At 41.0% G+C, this 24,518-nt stretch overlaps 1 protein-coding gene across 4 annotated transcripts in view; it reads right to left on the bottom strand.

Annotated features, from left to right (window-relative positions):
- Positions 1–24,518, bottom strand: part of FRMD4B (FERM domain containing 4B) — a 374,847-nt gene that overhangs the window by 242,223 nt on the left and 108,106 nt on the right. For all 4 annotated transcript variants that reach the window (XM_042235971.2, XM_042235970.2, XM_060402228.1 and 1 more), the window contains one exon: positions 17,978–18,105. The gene's annotated coding sequence lies outside the window, so the exon portion shown is untranslated. The remainder of the gene's footprint in view (positions 1–17,977; positions 18,106–24,518) is intronic.

Below are 24,518 nucleotides of genomic sequence, written 5' to 3'. Positions count from 1 at the left end.
ATTTGATGGCTTTAGGTTTCCATGATTCCCTGTTTTCTCATTCTCCGGATAAATGGACTCTTGCCTGGTAAATGGCATAGAAAGTTATTCTCCATAAATTCTTCACTTGTAGGTAATTTGCAAGTTCACAAACTGCTCCAACTAGTGAAACACCTCAGGCCTAAAATCACAGCAGGACTCTGTTGGAAACTTGGCTGGTGAACGTGGAGCCACGTTGTAAATATTCAACACAGTTTTGTAGCCTCTCTATATATGGTATAAATATCACAGTTAATAACCCAAATCTAAGTATGCATTGTGTAAGTCAACCAGGGTTTTATAGGAGACCTGGCACCTTTATTATATGTCCTTGAGTATGATTTTCATTTGCAAACCCTGAATAAAATGTACTGGCTTTGCCCTTTGGAAATACGTCATGTGAGGTGGTCCAGCCAGGGAAGTTATTTGAGATCTGAAGAGGATGTTGAAAGCTGACAAATTTGAGATCTCAGGTTCAGGCAGAGGTTTTTTTTGGTTTTTTTTTTTTTTTTTTTTTTTAAGATATTTCAAACACATTTAGAAGAATATCAATAAGCAAGTTGTTATGTCTTAGGGACACATATACACATAACTTTTTGTTGTTAATGATTAACTTCCTTCCACCAAATATAATCTTTCTGTGATTACTGATGTAATCACTGACATTGACTGAGCTCATCATAATGGCCTTGGTCTCTCGCCAAAGCATTTCTAAATATTAGACGACAATATAGTGCTTATGATATGCCAGGTCCTATTCTAGGCACTTTAAATATATGAACCCATTTAATCCTCAAAAAAAATCTTGTGAGGTAGCCAGAATTATTATCATCTTCATTTTATAGATGATGAAATTTAGACACTGAGATGTCATGTAACCTGTCCTGAGTCACACAGTAAACAATGGGCAGAGCCAGGATTTGAACTCAGGGAGTTTCGTTCCAGAGTCCTTTCCCTTGACCACTTCCATAACACTGACTCTGAAAAACTGTGGAAAAAACCCAGCTTCGGTGCAAAGGGATTTTAACAGTGGCTGCTTCTATTAGCAGCAATACTCATCTTTTTCGTTTACTCTCCATCTCTTTCTCTTCTTTCCTTCTTCCTTTTTCTCTAATATACATACCATAAAATTCCCCATTTTTGACAAATATCCAGTCATTTAACCACCATCAATATCAAGATTGAGCAGTTCTACCTCAAAAAAGTTCCCCCATGCTCCTCTGCAGTCACCTCTCCCTACCACCTCAGCCCGGAAACCAAGGGATTTTAGTCAGGGGGCCATGAACCCCAAAGGATCCTGGCAAAGAATTTAAGAACAGAACTTGAACTCATGTAAAAATTACATATTTCAAAATTACCAGAAACTTCTAATTGAAATGTAGCATTCCTTCAGTTGTGAATATAAGTAACAAACTACAGAACTATTAGCAGAAACATCACTCGGTATCCAAGAGAAATCACAGATACCCTATTGTATTACAGTCATTGTAACACAAAATAGTGTTTACACTTCTGACTACTTTGAAATTTTGGTATACTAGAGCTTATTATTTACTACATTCATAAATGAGCATCAGTTATTATATCACAGATATTTTAATAAGTGTATTTAAATATGATCTAATTTAAATTTTCATTCTCAATTATTATTTTTTCTCTGAGAAGGAATTCAACTTGTGGAAGGGGGTCCCCTATTCTAGAGAGTGGTGCTAAGGGAAATCATATTGGGGGCAGATGGAGTCACTGATCATTTATTCCACCATCATTCCAATCAACGCTGGCCCAGAGAGGATGGTATAGAAATGAATAAGATCCCGTCACAGCCCAGACTGGTGGAGGAATCACGCATCTCCTTTCCTTAAAACTGATGGCGGAAAACAAAACAAACAAACAAAGGAAAAAGCAGTGGTGGACGTGGAGCTTTGCGCCTTCACAGTCAAATATTGCTGCTGCTGCCTCCTGAAGAGGATGGTCACACAGCCCCGCCTGCCTCCTCTCTGTGACTCTGCAGGGAAGCCACAGTTCCAGCCCTGTGCAACCTGCCAACAGCTGACAAAGGCCACACACACCTCAGAGAGGGGAACCAGCCATCCCTGAGCTCAAGACTGACTCCGAGAGGGAGGGAGACATTGAGACGTCAACTACAGATGTCAGGCCGAAGATGAAAATTCACATTCTCCAATTATTTGGAACTGCTCTGTGACTGCAACTGTGCGATTAGGACACACTGCTTACACCTTGGTGTGTCACCTTCAAATAAATTATCTCTTAATTTATTAATGCAATCAACAAATCAATACAAAAAGGACAGGAAGGGGAAATTTTCATGAGAAATACAAATGACCAGTAAGTATATAAAAAAAAAATCATTGACTTCGCTGACAATCAAAAACAAATATCAAATGAATGAGATACAGAACTTCTCTTCAGTTGTCAGAAGCCAAATTATTGGTATACAACACATGAATTGATGTAACATATAGGCTGACGACCTCAAATCCTAATATGGAAACCTGTAGTTGAAATAAAAGCAACTTTTTTGAAAATAAAAAGATAAATCTGAGATTTGCTTAGGGGGACTGGGTTAATTTCTGAAGCTTGTTTGAAGAGGCAAGGGTCAAAGAATGAATGTAAGATTCTAAATCACAAATTAGAGAGAAGTGATATAAAAATGATAGGTGCTGTTGATATTAACTTTACCCTTGTAATCAGAGCTTGGAATAGAAGTGGCTTTATTTCTACCCACCTCTAGTCCTCATGCTCACCCATCTTCCCGCCCCAGTCCTCTCCCTACCTCTGTGACTAGACTGTGTCTTAATGAATAGGAAGGTATGAGATGTGCCAGAGCTTTGAAAGGCTTTCTCGTCTTTCAGTTTTTCCCAGTATTCTTCTCTGTCTTCAGTTGTTCCCTTCTCATTTATAGTATTTCCAAAAACGTTCCCCTAATAACTACCCAATGTATCAGTGTCACTTCCTGCTTGCCTTGTAAACTCCTCAAGCACATCTTTCTCATTTCAGAATGTATTGGTCAAAGAGAATGTTTCATAAATGTTCATCAATTCTGCTCCCGTAAGAATGTGGATGGAATTAAATTTAGCAGGAAACACAAATCAGAGAATTAACAGCAAAGCTGAACTCGCTGGTCAATACTTTCAGCCACTTCCCTGGAAGGGAAGGGCAGCACCTGAAACGGGTCTGGAGGCAGTTATTCTGTTCACGTGGCGCCCCCCACTGGCCACTACGGAAAGTTCACCTTCAACACACAAATAGTGACTTTGCTGAGCCCAGCATCTAAATTTCATCTCTCACGGGTTTGGAAATCAAGGACAATACATCTTTCCCCCTACCGTTCATGATGGCTTCTGCTGAAACATGAGAACTTTAAAAGAGGAGTAATAATAGGTGTATTAAACGCCTTATTTCGTACAAAGTAGAAGCACAGTAACGTTTATTTTACAAATCAACCATAAAGATAGGTGTTTCTCCCATACTCTTCAGAAGCTCCAAGGCAAGCAAACGGTGGAGCATGGAGCTGAATCTTATCTAACTCCAGAGGTCACACTTAATGACTACCTCGTACTGTTCTCTTTATTAATTAAGTTTATATAAATAAAAGATGACATAATATAAATATAAATTCAGCTCAGTTTAGTCGCTCAGCCGTGTCTGACTCTTTGTGACCCCATGGACTGCAGAATGCCAGGCTTCCCTGTCCATCCCCAATTCCCCAAGCTTGCTCAAACTCATGTCCATTGAGTCGGTGATGCCATCCAACCATCTCATCCTCTGTCATCGCCTTCTCCTCCTGCCTTCAATCTTTCCCAGCATCAAGGTCTTTTCCAAGGAGTCAGTTCTTCGAATCAGATGGTCAAAGTATTGGCGCTTCAGCTTCAGCATCAGTCCTTCCAATGAATATTCAGGACTAATTTCCTTTAGGATGGACTGGTTGGATCTCCTTGCAGTCCAAGGGACTCTCAAGAGTCTTCTCCAACACCACAATTCAAAAGCATCAATTCTTTGGCTCCCAGCTTTCTTTATAGTCCAACTCTCACATCCATACACCACTACTCGGAAAGCCATAGTTTTGACTAGATGGGCCTCTGTCAGCAAAGTAATGTCTCTGCTTTTAAATATGCTGTGTAGGTTGGTCATAGATTTTCTTCCAAGGAGCAAGTGTCTTTTAATTTCATGGCTGCAATCACCATCTGCAGTGATTTTGGAGCCCAGAAAAATAAAGTCTGTCACTGTTTCCCCATCTATTTCCCATGAAGTGATGGAACCATGCATGATCTTCGTTTTTTTAATGCTAAGTTTTAAGTCAGCTTTTGGGCTTCCCTGGTAGCTCAGCTAGTAAAGAATCTGCTGCAATGCGGGAGACCCTGGTTTGATTCCTAGGTTGGGAAGATCCACTGGAGAAGGGATAGGCTACCCACTCCAGAATTCTTGGGCTTCCTTGATGGTTCAGTTGGTAAAGAATCCGCCTGCAATGTGGGAGACCTGGGTTCGAGTCCTGGGTTGGGAAGATCCCCGGGAGAAGGGAACGGCTACCCACTCCAGTATTCTGGCCTGATGAACAAGACCCTGTTCCCCCACAAAGTCAGTTTCTCCCATCATGAAGCTTCCATAAGCCTCTTATCCTCATCCATCAGAAGGCAGACAGAATGAAAACCACAATCACAGAAAACTAACTAAACTGATCACATGGACCACAGCCTTGTCTAACTCAATGAAACTATGAGCCATGCTGTGTAGGGCCACCCAAGATGGACAGGTCATAGTGGAGAGTTCTGACAAAACATGCTCCACTGGAGGAGGGAATGGCAGACCACTTCAGTATTCTTGCTGTGGGAATCCCATGAACAGTACAAAATATTATGTTTGTTCAAATAAATTTTCAGCATAAAAAACCACCTGTCCGAAGATAGTTTCAAAGTCTACCATAATATGTTAGGCTTTTTAATATCTGATACAGCTTATGCTCAAGTTTGAGCACAGGAAGTTTCCTGAGCAGGTGGGTACAAAGGCAACTCCAAGGACAAGCGAATAAAAATGGGGCACAGGCCACATGATTTCAATTACAATCAGAACTGGGCCCAGTTTGGAGCCTCTGGGATGTGCTGGATGTAACAACCCCCTCTCCCAATTAGTCAGAGCCCCTGGACAGTGAGCTATAGGTAAGGTGTGGACAAGGATGTGATGGGGCTAGAGTGGAGATTGTGATTTTGGGAGATCTAAAGTAGACTTTTTAAAGTGTGTATGCATGTGTTTGGGTAGAGGATTTTTCTTTTCTTTAAAGTCGCTCAGTCATGTCTGACTATACAGTCCCTGGAATTCTCTAGGCCAGAATACTGGAGTGGATGGAGGATTAGGGAGATTTACATTCACCTGAGGGAGTCAGAAGGTTCCAGAGGTGGGTGGATTTTATATCCGAGGTTTAGATGAGAATTTCCCCATTTGTATTAACGGCACTCTATCGGTAATACCTGCCTGGGGCTCCGGGTCAGGAAGGGTTGTGAAACTGACTCTGAGTTCTACAGAGAAAGCAAGCTGTGATGATTAATAACATCTGCCCTGGCATGGGGCCTGAGAGGCACATTTACTGCGAATTTAATCAGGATTAGAACATTCATGGGGCTGCCATATCTGTTCATCATCATGGAGGTACCTCAGAGCTGCCAACCAGGACTAAGAGGAAAGACCAGGGGGCAACCTGCGAAATTTAAGCCAGAAAAGAATCTGAGTTGTGATGACACAAAGCTCTGTGGGATCTATCCTCAGTTGTGATAACATAAGGCCATAGACACTCTTGTGAGCCAAGACGACAGAAAGGCCACTTGGCTGAGAAACAGGAGGGAAAACGGCAGGCAATGCGGCTGAGAACTTGTATTCCACACTGGCCTAGGAGAGCCTGGCATATTTGCAATTTCTTTGGCCCCACCTCATGGATTTGGGAAATATGACTATTTATTGGGCTTCCCACTTTTCTTATTTTTTTTCCATCATCCCTTTGCTAAACTTCTTAGCAAAGTCTGCTTGGAAATGTTAGCCTGTCTCAGGTGTGCTGAGGGAAAATAAAGAGTTGGTCAATGATTTATTTAAATCATAGTACATAAAAGGGGGGGGGGGAGAACTGCCCCCTGGTGGTCAGTTAGGAAAATCCCTAGAACATTATTCCCAAAAGTGTTCCTGGACCCATGACTTTCCACAAGGGAAAGTGGTGGTGGTTAGTCACTAAGTTGTGTCCAACTCTTGAGACCCTATGGACTGCAGCCCACCAGGCTCCTTTGTCCGTGGGATTTTCCAGGCAAGAATACTGGAGAGGATTGCCATTTCCTTCTCCAGGGGATCTTTCCGATCCAGGAATCGAACCCGGGTCTCCTGCATTGCAGGCAAATTCTTTACCAATTGAGCTATAAGGGAACTTCACAAGGGAGTACTCCATGGTAAAATTACTCTGGGAAACAATTTAAAATTATACAATATATACTCATCCTTTAGTTACTATATTATATATCTTTATGACATTCCCAGTATTTATTACCATGCTAGGGAGGTGATGGAATTCCAGTTGAGCTGTTTCAAATCCTGAAAGATGATGCTGTGAAAGTGCTGCACTCAATATGCCAGAAAATTTGGAAAACTCAGCAGTGGCTACAGGACTGGAAAAGATCAGTTTTCATTCCAATTCCAAAGAAAGGCAATGCCAAAGAGTGCTCAAACTACCACACAATTGCACTCATCTCACATGCTAGTAAAGGAATGCTCAAAATTCTCCAAGCCAGGCTTCAGCAATACGTGCACCGTGAACTCCCTGATGTTCAAGCTGGTTTTAGAAAAGGCAGAGGAACCAGAGATCAAATGGCCAACATCTGCTGGATCATGGAAAAAGCAAGAGAGTTCCAGAAAAACATCTATTTCTTCTTTATTGACTATGCCACAGCCTTTGACTGTATAAATCACAATAAACTGTGGAAAATTCTGAGAGAGATGGGAATACCAGACCACCTAACCTGCCTCTTGAGAAATCTGTATGCAGGTCAGGAAGCAACAGTTAGAACTGGACATGGAACAACAGAATGGTTCCAAATAGGAAAAGGAGTACGTCAAGGCTGTATATTGTCACCCTGCTTATTTAACTTCTATGCAAAGTACATCATGAGAAACGCTGGACTGGAAGAAACACAAGCTGGAATCAAGATTGCCGGAAGAAATATCAATAACCTCAGATATGCAGATGACACCACCCTTATGGCAGAAAGTGAAGAGGAACTAAAAAGGCTCTTGATGAAAGTGAAAGAGGAGAGCAAAAAAGTTGGCTTAAAGCTCAACATTCAGAAAACGAAGATCATGGCATCCGGTCCCATCATTTCATGGGAAATAGATGGGGAAACAGTGGAAACTGCCAGACTTTATTTGGGGGCTCCAAAATCACTGCAGATGGTGACTGCAGGCATGAAATTAAAAGACGCTTACTCCTTGGAAGAAAAGTTATGACCAACCTAGATAGCATATTCAAAAGCAGAGACATGACTTTGCCGACTAAGGTCCGTCTAGTCAAGGCTATGGTTTTTCCTGTGGTCATGTATGGATGTGAGAGTTGGACTGTGAAGAAGGTTGAGCACCGAAGAATTGATGCATTTGAACTGTGGTGTTGGAGAAGACTCTTGAGAGTCCCTTGGACTGCAAGGAGATCCAACCAGTCCATTCTGAAGGAGATCAGCCCTAGGATTTCTTTGGAAGGAATGATGCTAAAGCTGAAACTCCAGTACTTTGGCCACCTCATGCGAAGAGTTGACTCATTGGAAAAGACTCTGATGCTGGGAGGGATTGGGGGCAGGAGGAGAAGGGGATGACCGAGGATGAGATGGCTGGATGGCATCATGGACTAGATGGATGTGAATCTGAGTGAACTCCAGGAGATGGTGATGGACAGGGAGGCCTGGCGTGCTGCGATTCATGGGGTCGCAAAGAGACGGACATCACTGAGCAACTGAACTGAACTGAGTCCAACAAGTCCAGCAATCAAGAAACTAACTTCTTTTAACTCACTATTATTTGAACATAGACAGAAAGACCTTTTTTTCTTTAATTTTTAATTTAACCCAGCATTTTGGGAGACAAGGAAAGATTGATTATGAGGTTGTCTTCCTCTTCCAATATGGAGATTTCCTTTCCAGAGCTTTTCCCTGACAAAACCTAGAAAACATTGCATTTTTATAGCATTCCCCTTCACGACTGCATTAGTAAAAAGCTGGCTTATGTTAAAGAAAAATGCCCAGCTGGAGACAAATAATTTACCAGGTCACAGCTTTCTATCAAAGAAAAGCTGATAGCTTATCAGTACACTCAAGTTTTTCAGATACAACTACCCAATAGAAATCCTAGAAATGAGCACATAATGTTATAGACAACTCTCTGGATTCTAAAGCTCTTCATAGTTGGGAGGTGGGAAAACACAGTGGCTCAGAGTGCTGCGGGCTCTGTAGTCATATTCACAGTTCTGACAACAGCTCTACCTCTTATTAGCTGTGCAACTTTGGGCATGCTGCATAACTTCTCTGTTCCTATAGTTCCTCATCTGTGAAATGAAAATGGCAGCATTTCCTACTTTGCTGAGGATTAAATGAGTTAAGACATGCAAAGTCTTAAAAGAGTGCCTGGCAGTTGGCCAGTAATTGATTGTTTCTGCATTTGCACCACTAAAGTCGGGAGTATGAAGTATCATTTAAAATGGAAAACAATATTTTTTCCCTTTAAAAATACCTTTTGTTCAGGATGAGACCACTTAGAAATGTTGGCCAACTATCACTAACATGTATTAGGGTGATATTTTAAACTACTAACTTTTAAAATTTGGAAACCCTTGGGAATTTTCCTCTTTTAACATTTAAAAAAATTTGTGGGAAAATATATATAAAACTGTCTAGGTGGCGCTAGTGGTAAAGAACCTGCTTGCCAATGCAGGGGATGGAAGGATCCCTGAGTCGGGAAGATCCCCTGAAGGAGGGCATAGCAATCCACTCTAGTATTCTTGCCTGGAGAATCCCGTGGACAGAGAAGCCTGGGGCGCTACAGTCCATAGGGTAGCAAAGATTCGGACACGACTGAAGCGACTTGAAGTGTGTGTGAACTTACCGTTTTAATCATTTTTAAGATTGCAGTTTGGAGAAGGAAACGGTAACCTACTCCAGTATTCCTGCCTGGAGAATTCCATGGACGGAAGAGCCTGGCGGGCCACAGTCCATGGGGTCACAAGGAGTCAGACACAACTGAGTGACTAACACACACACACACACACACACACACACACAAGATTGCAAATATCATCACAATCCATCTTCAGAACGTTTTTGTCATCGCAGATGACACTGTATCCACTCAACTCCCTGCCCCCCCCCCCAGCCTGCAACAACCACCATTCCACTTTCTGTCTCAAGAATGTAACCGCTCTAGATACTTCATATAAATGGAATCCTACGGTATCTGTCCTGTTGCACCTAGCTTACTTCCTTTGGCATACTGTCTTTAACGTTTATCCATATCTGCCATGTGTCAGAATTTCCTTCCTTTTAAAGGAAGTAAAATGAAAAATATTCCATTTGAAGAAACTGCATACTGTTTTCCACAATGGCTACATCATTTTATATCCCAACCAATAGTGCAAAAGAATCTGATTTCACCACAGCCTCACCAACACTTTTTTATATATATTACAGCCATTCTAATCCATGTGAAGAGGTACCTCATTGTGGTTTTGATTTGCATTTCCTGCAACTCACTCCAGTATTCTTGCCTGAAGAATCCCATGGACAGAGGAGCCTGGCGGGCTATTATACATCACGGGGTTGCAAAGAGTCGGCACGCCTGAGAGACTAACACACACACACAGAATGACTAGTAATGTCAAGTTCTTAACATTTTTAAATGATCTTCAAGAAGAGTTTCATGAGAAGAACACAGATTTCAGTCACTAGCTCCCATCATCTGACATTTAGATTTTCCTATATACATATGCATCTTTGACAATTTTAAAGTTTTCCTTGCTTGGAAGGGGAAGAAAGGACACATATCTGGTGTCTATTTTAATTAAAAATGTTTAATAGTTAACTTTGAGGTATGGATGGTGAGAGCTCTTAATTGTCAGCATCACAAAATACTTTTAACTCTGCATACTTTTACAAAAATCAGGCATATATTTTAAAATAAACAGTGAATTTTGAAAATTAAGAAAATTTTAAAAAACAGCCATCATTTTGTGAGACTTCAGAGACTAAGAAGAGTCTCTTGTTTGTTTTAATCAAACTTCAGCAGGAAATTCAAATAATAGCAGAAACACATAAAATTCCTCAGGGTTTAGTGTTCTAAATGCCAGTCAGACTCAAAGTAATCTATTTCAAATCCTGTTACTCACACTTAGTGACTTTATTTAACGTTTCAGAAAATGTTTAAACTGTTTCTTTTTTATGTTTAAAAAATTTTTATTGTTTCTTTAAAATTATTATTTTATTTTTTGCAAATGTATTTTAACCAGACTGTTTTATTCAAAGTCTGGAAATGACACATTTTCCAGAAATGAAGAAAAATTATACTAAAGAGCTAAAAAACAAGCAAACTTACTGGCATTTAAACATGAACAGAAGCTACCCAATCTAAAGTAATATTTAACTTGATATATGTAAAAGTTAACATGTCGACATAAGTTGGTAAACTGTAGTATTCATAAATAACATTGTTTTTAAAAATAGGTTTTAGGTTTGATATTTTATGTGGCACGAATCATCAGGACTGCATGATGAGTCTGGAAAAGTAATAAATAACAAATGAGGTTTTTGAAAAAAATAATTTCAAAAGCAAAATTCTAGGACCGTTAAACATGTATAGAGTAAGAAATTCCTTTTAATGTGGGATACATGTGCATTTTAATATGCTTGATATAACATGGGGTAGATATCTAAATGTAAAAGTTCCTAAGACTGACAAATATCTTTAAATGTCCCTTACTGTAATAATTCAAATTACAATTAAAAAAAAAAAACATTGAAAACGTCTTCTCTTCAAAACACACTGTTGAGAAAAAGAAAAAACAAGTTCAAGACTGGGAGCAAGTCTTTGCAAAGCATATATCTGATAAAGGATTTGTATCCAGAATATACAAAAAGAACTCTGAAAACTCATTAGGAAAACAAATGACCCAAGGAAAAAAAATGCACAAAATATTGAACAAGACAATCACTGAGAAGATATACAGCTGACAAGTAAGAGCTGACAAGTAGTGAAAAGATATTCAACATCATTTGTCATTAAGGAAATGCAAGTTGAAACTACAATGAGTTACTACTACATACTTTAATATTAGAATGGATAAAATGGAGAAAGATTGACCATACCAAATACTGATAAGGATGTGGAGGAACTGGGCCTCTCACTCAGTGCAAGTAGGGATGTAAAATGGTACAGCCACTTTGGAAAATTTGTTAACAAGTTAAACACACACTTATTATATGATCCAGGCATTCCATTAGCTATTTACTCAAGAGAAATGAAAGTATACATCCATAGGGAGACTTGTACATGAATGTTCATGATAGCGTTCTTCTTAGTAGTGAAAATCTGGAAACAATTCAAATATCTACTAATGGTGAATAAACAAATGGGACTTTACACATACAACGGAATACAACTCAATGATAAAAAGGAATGAAATATCCATACACATTATAGCGCGGATGAATCTTTAATTATGCTGAGTGAAAGATGCTAAAGAAAAAGATTATGTACCATATGATTTCACTTATATGAAAAGCAAACTATTGGAGAGAGAGAGAAACAAGATCAGCAGTTGCCTGGGGCAAGACAGGGGCTGGGATTACCAAAGAACATGAGAAACATTTTGAAATGAAGTTAAGTTTTTACTAAGCTTCCCTATGGCTCAGTTGGTAATGTCTGCTTGCAATGTGGGAGACCCAGGTTTGATCCCTGAGTGAGGAAGATTCCTGGGAGAAGAAAATGGCAACCCACTCCAGTATTTTTGCCTGGAGAATTCCACAGACAGAGGAGCCTGGTGGGCTGCAGTCCATGGGGTCACGAAGAGTCGGACACAACTGAGTAACTAACACTTCCATTTTTTCAAGTTTTCAGCATCTTGATTATGGTGATGGTTTTGTGGGTATATACGTAGGTCAAAACATCAAACTGTACATGTAATCTTTTTATTTTGTGGGACTTTGAGCTGCTGCTGCTTCCTTTTACTGCCTAAGTGGTGCTGAACATCCAATACAAAGCAAGATATTTATAGTTCTCTGAGGATCCTCTGTCTTAATTATATTTGAAAATAATTTATCCATTTAATCATTCTACCACCTCTCACTCTCACTCTTTGGTTTTATTGAGATATAACTAAAATCCAGCTCTGAATAAGTTTAAGGTGTGCCTCCTGATGACTTGACATACATATGTTGGGAAATAATTACCAAATAAGCTTAGTTAACATCCATCTCCTCATATATTCACAAAAATTTTTTTTCTCAAATTTTACACATTAAGTATGTGCAGTTTCTTTTAGGTCAGCTGTACCTTAATAAAGTAATTAAGAAAAGGCCTAATTATAACAACTCAATAATACACAGGGATACAAAGTAAAGTAAATAATCTTTCATCTGGTGCCATCCATCAGATAATCTCCTTGAGGTTACCAAAATGAGTACTCCAGTGAGTGCATTCTTTCATGTTTTCCCTTTACTTACATAAATGTATGATCTCATTATAGGCTTTAAACTTTTTATGTAATGGGTGACCCATTAAAGTGGTATTTTCTGCAACAATCTATTAGGGTTTAAAAAAATCTCTTATTATGCATAATAATTTTTAGTTCTGGGATTGAGGCTCATTTTTTTTATAGCTAGAATGCCTTAAATACCAAAAGAAGGGATGTAAAACTACACACAGAAGCATCTTCTTTACAGTAAATTACTAGATAGAAGACGCAGTCCTTACTGAGGGAGTCAGAAAACCAAATTCTTTCTATAGTGAGAGGCTGTTTTTCTGCAAGATGTAATTTAATCTGGAAAAGGAAAACCATTCAGCGTTTTAAACTATAATTAGATTCTCACTCTAGGTTAAACATTGCGGCACGGATGTTAGATGCGGCAAGTTTGACTGCAAACCCACCTTCAGGATTATTTTGGTTGTACAAGCTAGAATACCATACCAACTCCAAGATTTTGCCACAGGTCAACTTGTTAAAAAAAATCTTCAATTAAAAAAATGATTAAATATATGCTCACTGTGAAAAATGCCAAAAATACACAAGTATATGTGATGAAACTTTCTTATGCTCTTCCTCTAATTCCATCTGTTAGACACAACCACCTTCAACAATCTAAATGCATCTTCCCAGACTATACAGTGTGCGTGGGCATGCATGCATGTATTTCCTGCTTTTATTTTGACTATTCATTAGCTTTTCTTTTTTTTTCAAGTCTTTAAAAACTGTGGTAAAATATATATGACATAAAACTGACACTTTTATGACAATGACATAAAATTATAAAAATGACAATCATTTTTTAATGGCACTGTTTTAGAATCATCAGAACATGCAGATCATTTTTCTTTTTAATTGTTTTTGGTCATGCTGCATGGCATCCAATATCTCAATTCCCTGACCAGGGATTGAACCCATGCTCCCTGCAGTGGAAGCATAGAGTCCTAACCACAGGACCACTGAGGGAATTCCCTCAGTCAGTTTTAACTGGTTTAGTGGTATTAACTGCATTACACTGCTGAACAACAAACAAGACCATTATTTCCAAAGCTTTTTCATCACTCCAGATAGTATCCATTAATCATCAACTCTCATCTTCCCTTATCCCAGCTCCGTGAGTGTGTGCTCAGCTGCACAGTCGTGTCTGACTCTCTGCAATCCCATGGGCTGTAGCCCACCAGGCTCCTCCGTCCATGGGATTCTTCAGGCAAGACAACTGGAGAGGGTAGCCAGTTCCCTCTCCAGGGAATCTTCCCGACCCAGGGATCAAACCTGTGTCTCCTGCATTGGCAGGTGGATTCTTTACCTCAGAGCCACCTGGGAAGCCACCCCAGCTCCAGGTAATGACTAATATACTTCTTGTCTCTCCAAATTTCCCTAGTCTCGATGTTTCACACAAGAGGAATCAAATATCCATAATCAGGGGTGGTGAAATTTAGTAGAGATATGCACATGCAGCTGTGCTTGACACTCAACTACTGAGATTTCCTCCACAGAGGCTGGCAACAGATCACTGTCCTGAGCGTCACCTTTGAATTCCTCTCCACCTCCCCACCAGCGAAGGCAATGGCACCCCACTCCAGTACTCTTGCCTGGAAAATCCCATGGACAGAGGAGCCTGGAAGGCTGCAGTCCATGGGGTTGCTGAGGGTCAGACATGACTGAGCGACTTCATTTTCACTTTTCACTTTCATGCTTTGGAGAAGGAAATGGCAACCCACTCCAGTGTTCTTGCCTGGAGAATCCCAGGGACGGGGGAGCCTGGTGGGCTGCCGTCTATGGGGTTGCACAGAGTCGGACACGACTGAAGCAACTTAGCAGCAGAAGCAACAGCCACCTCCCCACAATTCAGCAACTGAAAAGTCAACACCATGGCCCATGCCTGTTCAACTTGATCCTTATTTATGCTGACTGCTTGTTAATACTTAGAATATCAGTCCTGCCTATATGAGGCTAATTTTTTGTGAAACCAATTGATTTTTTTTCCTCACACCATTTCTGAACCTCTAACATGGTAGAGCAATCGTCTATTTCATTTACGAGACCTCTGCTCCTGAGGGCAGGGGAGGCTGTCTAGCTCATTCATTCTTTCATTCCCAAAATGTTTTATTGAACACTTCATATACTGCAGTTGCTGGACCAGAATATCAGAATACCACTGTGAAAAGGCAAACGCCATCTTGGGCTTCACAAAACTTACGTGCTTTTTTTACTTTCTAGTAAGAAATCTGTATGCAGGTCAGGAAGCAACAGTTAGAACTGGACATGGAACAACACACTGGGTCCAAATAGGAAAAGGAGTACATCAAGGCTGTATATTGTCACCCTGCTTATTTAACTTCTATGCAGAGTACATCATGAGAAACGCTGGACTGGAAGAAACACAAGCTGGAATCAAGATTGCTGGGAGAAATCTCAATAACCTCTGATAGGCAGATGACACCACCATTATGGCAGAAAGTGAAGAGGAGCTGAAAAGCCTCTTAATGAAAGTGAAAGAGGAGAGTGAAAAAGTTGGCTTAAAGCTCAACATTCAGAAAACGAAGATCATGGCATCCGGTCCCATCACTTCATGGCAAATAGATGGGGAAACAGTGTCAGACTTTATTTTTGGGGGCTCCAAAATCACTGCAGATGGTGACTGCAGCCATGAAATTAAAAGACGCTTACTCCTTGGAAGAAAAGTTATGACCAACCTAGATAGCATATTCAAAAGCAGAGACATCACTTTGCCGACTAAGGTCCGTCTGGTCAAGGCTATGGTTTTTCCTGTGGTCATGTATGGGTGTGAGAGTTGGACTGTGAAGAAGGCTGGGCGCCGAAGAATTGATGCTTTTGAACTGTGGTGTTGGAGAAGACTCTTGAGTGTCCCTTGGACCTCAAAGAGATCCAACCAGTCCATTCTGAAGGAGATCAGCCCTGGAATTTCTTTGGAAGGAATGATGCTAACACTGAAACTCCAGTACTTTGGCCACCTCATGTGAAGAGTTGACTCATTGGAAAAGACTCTGATGCTGGGAGGGATTGGGGGCAGGAGGAGAAGGGGACGACAGAGGATGAGATGGCTGGATGGCATCACCGACTCGATGGACTGAGTCTGAGTGAACTCCAGGAGTTGGTGATCGACAGGGAGGCCTGGTGTGCTGTGATTCATGGGGTCGCAAAGAGCAGGACACGACTGAGTGACTGAACTGAACTGAAGAAAAGTCAGGTGAAAAATACCTGAACAGCCAAATAAAGAAAAGAACGCCCAATAATCAGGAGTGGAAACAGGTTCTTTTTTTTTTTAATTGAAGAATAGTTTATATACAATGATATGTTAAAAAAAAAAAAAGGAAAGAGGCTCTGAAGATGAGTAACTGTGTGATTAACCTCGGTCCTCACTGAACACCTTCACACCCTCCCTCATACCAACTTTAAATAAACAAGCTCATCACCTGTCAGACCAGCAAGGATGAAAACATACTTGATGTGGACAGAAAAGCTTCTACATTCGGTGTTGATGAGACTGTCAGTGAGGATGGTATTTTTGGAAATAAACTCACAAAGAGGCCCTGTTGAGTAGAGAAGCCAAAGAAACTCCAGTTTGAGATCAAAGGAAAAGTCCGGGAATTGAGGACCAGGAGAGAGGAGCCAGGCTGCACTAGGGAGTGTGAGCAGAGGCTCCAAGTGCAAAGAGCTGGTGTGATTAGAGGGTTGGGAAGGAGGTAAGAGTGAGCACAAGACACTACTGGGGTCAGGCTGGGAGGACGGTCAGGGAGGGTCAAGTCACACCAAGTTTTACAGATTACAGCCAAGGGTGGAGCTGATCCCATTTGTGATTTCAGAAGCTCCGACATCATTTAAGTCTATATTCTCCAGCACTTCTCAAGGTACTGAAATCAGTAAGAATCTGACAAATGCATTGAGCATCCCTGTAACTTGCCTGCATCTCAGCCTGGTGCCGGGCAGTCCCTGAGACAGCCTCTCGGACACTGCAGATGAGCCCAGGGTTAGACATATCACCCTCCGCTTCCCTGATGTCTTTTCGGCTTTCTCACATCTCCACTTCCCAAAAAACAAACAACTGAAAATGTCTATTTTCAAAGTATACTTCATTCGATGAAAATAAATCAGCTAATAATTACTGAGTACTCTCTATACGTTTGGCCTTTGTCCAAGTGCCTTGTTTCTTTTAACTCATTTCATCTACCCATCCTCTTCTAGCTGAGGAAACCAAGGCAAAGGAAGACACATCATTTTCACCGCAGTCACACAGGTGTTGAGAGGCAGAGTCTGTGTCCTGGATGGCTGCAGGGTAGTCCTTGCTGCCAGGGGCCAGCACACAGAAATTGCAATCCTCTTGTTAATTTCACTAGAGGCAGCATTTTGAGAAGATCAGGAAAAAGGTGTCTTTAACTGTTACACAACATACTTGTGCACAATTCACACTTTTTGCACATTATACATCAATACCCTTCAAATATGAATTACCCTTCAAATATGCCTCTCAAATATGAATTACTGAGATTGGCTAATGAAGAAAGATCCTGAGAAATCACATAGAAATGCTACTTATACAACCACAATTGATCTCTATCACATTGTCATCCCTACGGCAAGGCTGGGTCAACCATTGAAATATTTCGTTTTCCTCCTCATTGTATTCCAAAAAGCAGTGAAAAATAGAAAAAAAAAAAAAAAACCAAAGTCTTGACATAAAAGATATAAAGCACATCTTCACTACCAGTAAGCTAAGGAAGAAAATCACTGCATGCATAAAAACAAGCATTAGTGCCGTTCACAACTGTACACTGGACTTAAATTACTCAAATATTCAACTGCAAATAAAAAGAAAAGTTTACAAGTGTGCAAATGAAATATTAGAAATATGTTGTAGGAAATGTATCTATGGCACAGTAGAGTTAGAACATTGTTACTTTTTGCTTGTTTTTCTTTCTGAGGAGAGAATCCCTTTGTAAAATGTAATCTGTTATTTAACTTTTGGGTACTTCGCTTTTACGTGAGAAGAGAGCACTAACTGTATTTACTGATTTTCTTCCTCATTGTTCATAACTCAGAGCTTTTGACAGTAGATCATACCATACATCATATCCTATTTCCACTTGGCAAGTCAACGTACACTCACAAATATTCATAAACCCAGTTTCCTGTACAACACACCAGAGTTCAGCATTTACTGAGATGTCTGCCTACCTTGAACTAGAAAGTTCAGTCTTGCCTTCCTTTTGTTTTCACTGGAATAACCTTTGGATTTTGTTGGCCAGGCATAGATGTCATCTTCTTCCTTCACACATTCTTTCTTCTGGATTTCTCATCAAAACCTGGAACACAGAACAGAGTAGCTCCTTGATGTCTGTGGGCACGGAGGAGAGAACTAGAAATCTCACGCCAGGGACACTTCTAACGCATTTCCAATTTTCCTTTGGTTGGCTACAGTTGAATCACTGTTTTAGAAATTCACTTAATTAGGAGATTTAGAATAGAGCTATCTCAAAATACAGAGGAAAAGAGGACACCCTCTTTAACAACTAAAGATTTGAAACGGATGTGGCTTCTCATATCTGACCTTCCATTGAATACAGAGTGTTAGGCTTCTGTCTTTGTAGGAGATGCTGAAAGCACTAAAAGTTACCTACAGTCAGTCGTAAAATCAGGGCTGTCAGAGCAGGGGGGAACTCAATAAAATATCACCTCGGAATGTGTGTCTCAGAAATGCTAAAACCAGGATGGCACTCCCGAATCTTGTTTTTAACAGATGTCAGTTGTGGAGGGAATGAAGTGCGTGTCATGAATACTGATGAAATAAATGTCGTGTGTGTGTGTGTGTGTGTGGTGTGTGTACTGCACCATAAGATACACTCATTTATATGGATTTGTCATTCTCCCTAGAAAAGAAAACAGCTTTTCCGCAGAAGCTCTCCCTGAGTCAGGAAGCACCGCACTCCCTCGTCAACTGCGGGCTCCAACTGTTTCACATGCAGCAGGGAGTGAAGATCGGACCAGGAGGGCAGAGACAGTGGACGTGGTATTCAGTCCTCATTCTGCCACGTGGGTCAGTAAAACTCCACCGTCGTGCCATGAACCCCAATGCACCCCCGAGCCCGGCCTGTTCGACCCTCAATCCCTCTTAGACTTGGAGGCAGGTGTGAGGTGGAAGGTGACAACAGGAAGTTGGCGCAATTCCTTCACAAGCATCTTTCCCCCTTTCCCCTTATCGCCGCCCTAGGATGAATCCACCTTTTCTAACAGAAGCAGAGAACAAACCTGACTCCATATACGATCTGTTTCTTCAATTCTAACCCTGGTGCTCTGTGGCTCGTACTTAGCCATGCTGGCTTGTACCTTCTGTAAAGGAACGTTGCCGAGAGCCTGAAATATACGGGATAGCCCATTCTCAAGGCTCTGACCTTTCCATTCAGATAGTTTCTTCACATGCAAAGTGAGAGGTCGGTGCGAATCAAAGAACAAGCCCCTTCCAGGCCTTCCAGTTCATGAGAAGCTTCAACTTCGTATGGAGTTCTTTGTGATTGGGCTATGGCCAAGTTTTATTGTACACCTTCCAATTTTTTTTTTAAGGATGAGCTTATACTATTTTCGTAACAGAAAAGAATAATTCATTTTAAAAGAGAACATTTCTCACTGTTACTCAGACATTTTCACAAGCTAAGATGCTTGTATTCCAGTACTAAACTTACTATGCGACTCTCCACAAATATAAAACAAACAACGTTTCAACACATGCTTATCCAACAGACTGTATGAAACAAATGTAAAATTTGCTTTAACAGGCAAAATTGGATCTGTGACTCTATGCTGTTGTTTATTCACTAAGTCCTGTTTGCCTCTTTTACGACCCCATGGACCGTGGCCTGGCAGCTGCTCTGTCCATGGGATTTCCCAGGCAAGAATCCTGGAGTGGGTTGCCATTTCCTCCTCCAGAGGATCTTCCCAACCCAGGGATGGAACCCACATGTCCTGCGTTGGCAGGTGGATTCTTCACCACTGAGCACCAAGGAAGCCCCTGTGACTCTAAACAACATGATAAGGATGAAACTAAACAGCCCAAAGATCCAATCTCAGCCAAAATCTCACATCACACAGAGAAATTAGCAGTACTTAGATATTTAACAATGCCTTGTAATTTTTTTAGACTTCTGGGTTTCAAAAATTTCTGACAAAGTAATTCACAAGCCATAATTAACAAAAACAGGCAACCTCCCCCAAAGTCTCCCAGAGCAAAAGTAAATTCCTCAGAGCCCCCCCTCCCACTCCCAGTCAGCATGCTGTGAACAGTGGCATGCCAACAGTAAAGCCAGCAGTAAACAGCAGAAGCCAGAGGGTTTGGATCTTGCTCCGAACTGGCGTCTGCTGAAAATGGCTTTAGCAAAAGAAGGCTGTGATTAGAAGATCATGACATTTCCAGCACCCACTTATTAACATGTCTGGAGAATCACCAAAAGGAGATCATACAGGATCATTCCAGGATGTTTACAAATACTTTTGCTGTTTCAGCCTTCAGAGCAACTCAGTCTCTGCTCTGGAGGCTGGCAAAGGATGCAGACACCCTAACCAATCACTCCAGGTGGTCTCCCAAGTAAGACCCCCATCACTTCCTGGTTGCTCCGACCATAAAACCATGCATCCTTTCTCTTCATCACCCCACTTCCCATTCATCAAGTCCTTGCAGCACCACCTCTAAAACACATCCCATCTATCTGTTCTTCTCTCCTTTTCCCCAGTGCCATTCCTCACCCAAGCCCCAGCATCTCTCCCTTAGACTCCTTCCACAGCCATGCTTCTAACTGCACCCCGGCCCCGGGTCACTCCCTTCTTCTCACAGTGGCCACATGACAATCCTCTCTCACCGTCAGTATTTCTCACGCTGGCCTCCTTTTCCTTCCTACCTTTGCCAAGCCATTCTCATCTGCTGTCCCCACCGCTTACTTAGATTTCTGTTTCTCCAGGTTGTCCCATAGCTGGCTACATCTCATCATTCCAACCCAACACAATGGCCTTCCCTGACCACTGTATCCTAAGTACTATCAATCTGCATTTGTGTGATTCTTTCCCCCTGATAATGTCCCATAAGATCCTAAAGACACATCCCCAGCAAGAATGCAGAAGGAAAAGCTTGCTTGTCTTATTCAGTGCTAAAGGCCCAGAGCCTAGAACAAAGCACATAGTAGTAGACAGGGGACTGACTTTTAATCAAACGAATGCTTCAGATTGAATTAGGACCCAACTTTTCAATCCTTTCTGTCCCTTCAAAGTCAATGCCTTGCTTAGAAGACAAGTTGTTAATTTTCAGAAGAGACATCTCTCTCTACGAGTACCTTCACTGTGACCCCACAACTAGGTTAGCCTCCAACATAGAGTTCATTGCTCTGGAAACAGAAGATTCTTCAAAGATGTCAAATGAAACTTAAGACCTTGCTGACACGCAAAGATGACTTGTACAGCGTGTCTTGACTTAGGGGAACAATTGCGTAGGCTGTCACTGTCGGAAGTGAAGGGCTCAGCGTCTGAGTGGGTTGACGGGTATGGCACATAGGCTAAGGCAGACGGATATTTTTCAAGGGCTAAGGAAGCTTGCTAGGAGGTTCTCTGTGCTCTAGCCAGGCATTCTATGAGGAGAGCTCATTTGGGGCCCAGGTAAGAGGATCAACTATCTGAAACTTTAGATGGGCCTCCTCTCAAGGTAATTTCACTCTAATTTGCAGAGTGAACTACAGAGTGAGACTGATGGCCGATTTTCTGCATAGTATCATGATTCAGAGATCAGTTTTACACATTCATCACCTCTTTTGTTTCTCAGGGCAGTTCCAAAAGCTTGGCCTGATGTACTAATTATACCTGATTTATATATGTGAGTATGAGATTTGCAATCCCACCGTGAGTAAATATGGAAACTTGATTTAGAATCAAGATCTTAGATCATCTAGAAATGCTAATGAACAAATAAGAGAGAAAATGCAACAGGTGTTTTCAAAATCTACCTTTTTGAGGTACAGTTTATATACAATAAAATACACTCCTATTTTAAGGGCTCAGTTTGTTGATTTTTGACATATAAACACACCCTTATACCTACCACCTCAATCAAGATATAGCATGTCTTATCCTCTGCAAAGTTCCTCCACATCCTTCCATCCTCCATTCTCCCCTTTATCTCTGATCTCTGCCCCAGGAAGCCACTGATGTCCTTCCTGTCACTATATAGTGCTGCGTATTTTTCTACAATTTCATACAAATTAAATCAGACAGTCTGAATTCTTTTTCGCATGTGGCTCCTTACACTCAGCTTATTTCTGAGACACGACCATATTGTTACACATGTTAGTATGTATACAAATACACACACACACACACGTTTCCAGGTGGCACAGGGGTGAAGAATCCACCTTCCAATGCAGGTACGCAAGAGACTCAGGTTTGATCCCTGTATCAGGAAGATCCCCTGGAGTAGGAAATGGCAATCCGTGCCAGTAGTCTTGCCTGGAAAATTCCAAGGACAGAGGAGCCTGAAGGGTTATAGTCCATGGGGTCGCAAAGAGATACATCTGAGTGACTAAAAGTGCGCATGTACACACACACACACACACACACACACACACACACACATCATATCCTTTTTTTCTCTGTAAATACTTTGGAGTAGAATGGCTACATCCTATGATAGGGTATATTAATTTTACACAAAATAAAAACCATGCTCCAATGCAGCTTTACCATTTTACATTCCTCCCAGCAGGATATGAGAGCTCCAGTTGCTCCACGTCCTTACCAACACTTGGTATTGTCAGTCTTTTAATTTTGTCCATTTTAATAGGTATGAGGTGGTATTTCATTATGGTTTGAATATGGGTTTCCTTGGGGCTAATAATGTTGAACATTTTTTAACATGCTTATTGCCCAGCTACACGACTTCTGCAAAGGGCAATTTGAGAGGTAAGAGATATGAATTTCGCATTTGTAAGAACTAGTTTTATTTTAGAAACAATTTTTGAAAAACAGAACTTGGAAAAATATTTACTAAAAGAGTCATGAAATATTCAGATTATGAAGATCACATATATTTAGAGGCTAAACTAAAAATAATGAAGGCAGTAATATGGCAGAAAATATTCACATTTTATTTGCTTTGTATTTTGCACTGTACACTCATCTTACGCTCTAAGAAACTGGGGGACTGGAACTTGAAGAAAGGGGCTCAGACTGAATTAACTTGATGTCAGCAAAGAAGGGAAAAGCTTTGCTCTTTTCCCTTCCAATTATTCTTTCTTCCCTAGACTTCATTTTATAGATCATGGGCTCAATTATTCACTGTATCTTTTTATATCTAGTCTCATAAAACTGTAAGATGAATCATTACAAAATTAATATTCAACAGGCTTTATATAACTCTGCTTAATGCCATGTATAACTCAAGATTTTCATCACCCCAAGGCCTCTCAAGATCTATAAATGCCACTACATTAATAAAATACCAGGTATTTAACTCTAACATTCCCATCACAACTCAACACCACAAAACCACTCAATTTAAACTAGACAACCGGACTGACACTGGTGATAGACAGGGACTACATAGAAAAGGTCGAGCTCTGTATAAGAAGTCCCGTGATGACAACCAAGGTCATGTTCTAACCCATTTGTTTTGAGAAACTCAATAGTTCTAATAAAAATGAGCTTATTGTGCTTCTAGGGGCACTCACATAGGAACCATTATGAATTTTTTACGCCACGCAGTCCCAAAGAGTTTCTCACTCTTAAGTAATCATCACCTTCCAGGCAGAAAAAAAAAAAAAAAAGCTGCTGAATGCATCTACTAGACACCACCTCATAACTCCCACCCAACAGAAGCAGAAGAGAGTAAGAAGAGGTGGCAAGAATCCACAGAAGAACTATAAAAGAAAGGTCTTCATGACCCAGATAACCAAATGGTGTGGTCACTCACCTAGAACCAGACATCCTGGAGTGTGAAGTCAAGTGGGCCTTAGAAAGCATCACTATGAACAAAGCTAGTGGAGGTGATGAAATTCCAGCTAAGCTATTTCAAGTCCTAAAAGATGATGCTGTTGAAGTGCTGCACTCAATATGTCAGCAAATTTGGACAACTCAGCAGCGGCCGCAGGACTGGAAAAGGTCAGTTTTCATTCCAATCTCAAGGAAAGGCAATGGCAAGTAATGTCCAAACTACCGCACAGTTGCCCTCATTTCACACGTACCAACGTTTATGCTCAAGATCCTTCAAGCTTGGCTTTAGCGGTACATCAACTGAGAACTTCCAGAAGTACAAGCTGGATTTAGGAAAGGCAGAGGACCAGAGATCAAATTGCCTGCGTTCATTGGGTCATAGAGAAAGCAAAGGAATTCCACAAAAACATCTAACTTCTGTGTCATTGACGTGCTAAAGCCTTTGACTGTGTGGATCATAACAAACTGTGGAAAACTCTTAAAAAGATGGGAATACCAGATGACCTTACCTGTCTCCTGAGACACCTGTATGCAGATCAAGAAGTGATAGTTAGAACTAGACATGGAACAACTGACTGGATCAAAACTGAGAATGGAGAATATAAGGGTGTTATATATAAGGGTGTAGGGCTTCCCTGCTGGCTCAGTGGTAAAGAATCCACTTGCCAACGCAGGGGACATGGGTTCGATCTCTGGCCCGGGAAGATCCCACATGCCACGGAGCTTAGTTGCTCTAAGCCCTTGCCCCCCAGCTACT

This window comes from Ovis aries, chromosome 19 (assembly GCF_016772045.2).
Source record: "Ovis aries strain OAR_USU_Benz2616 breed Rambouillet chromosome 19, ARS-UI_Ramb_v3.0, whole genome shotgun sequence".
Classification (NCBI taxonomy): Eukaryota; Metazoa; Chordata; class Mammalia; order Artiodactyla; family Bovidae; genus Ovis; species Ovis aries.
Note: the sequence above shows the minus strand (reverse complement) of the source record. Positions and strands in the feature narration are given on the sequence as shown.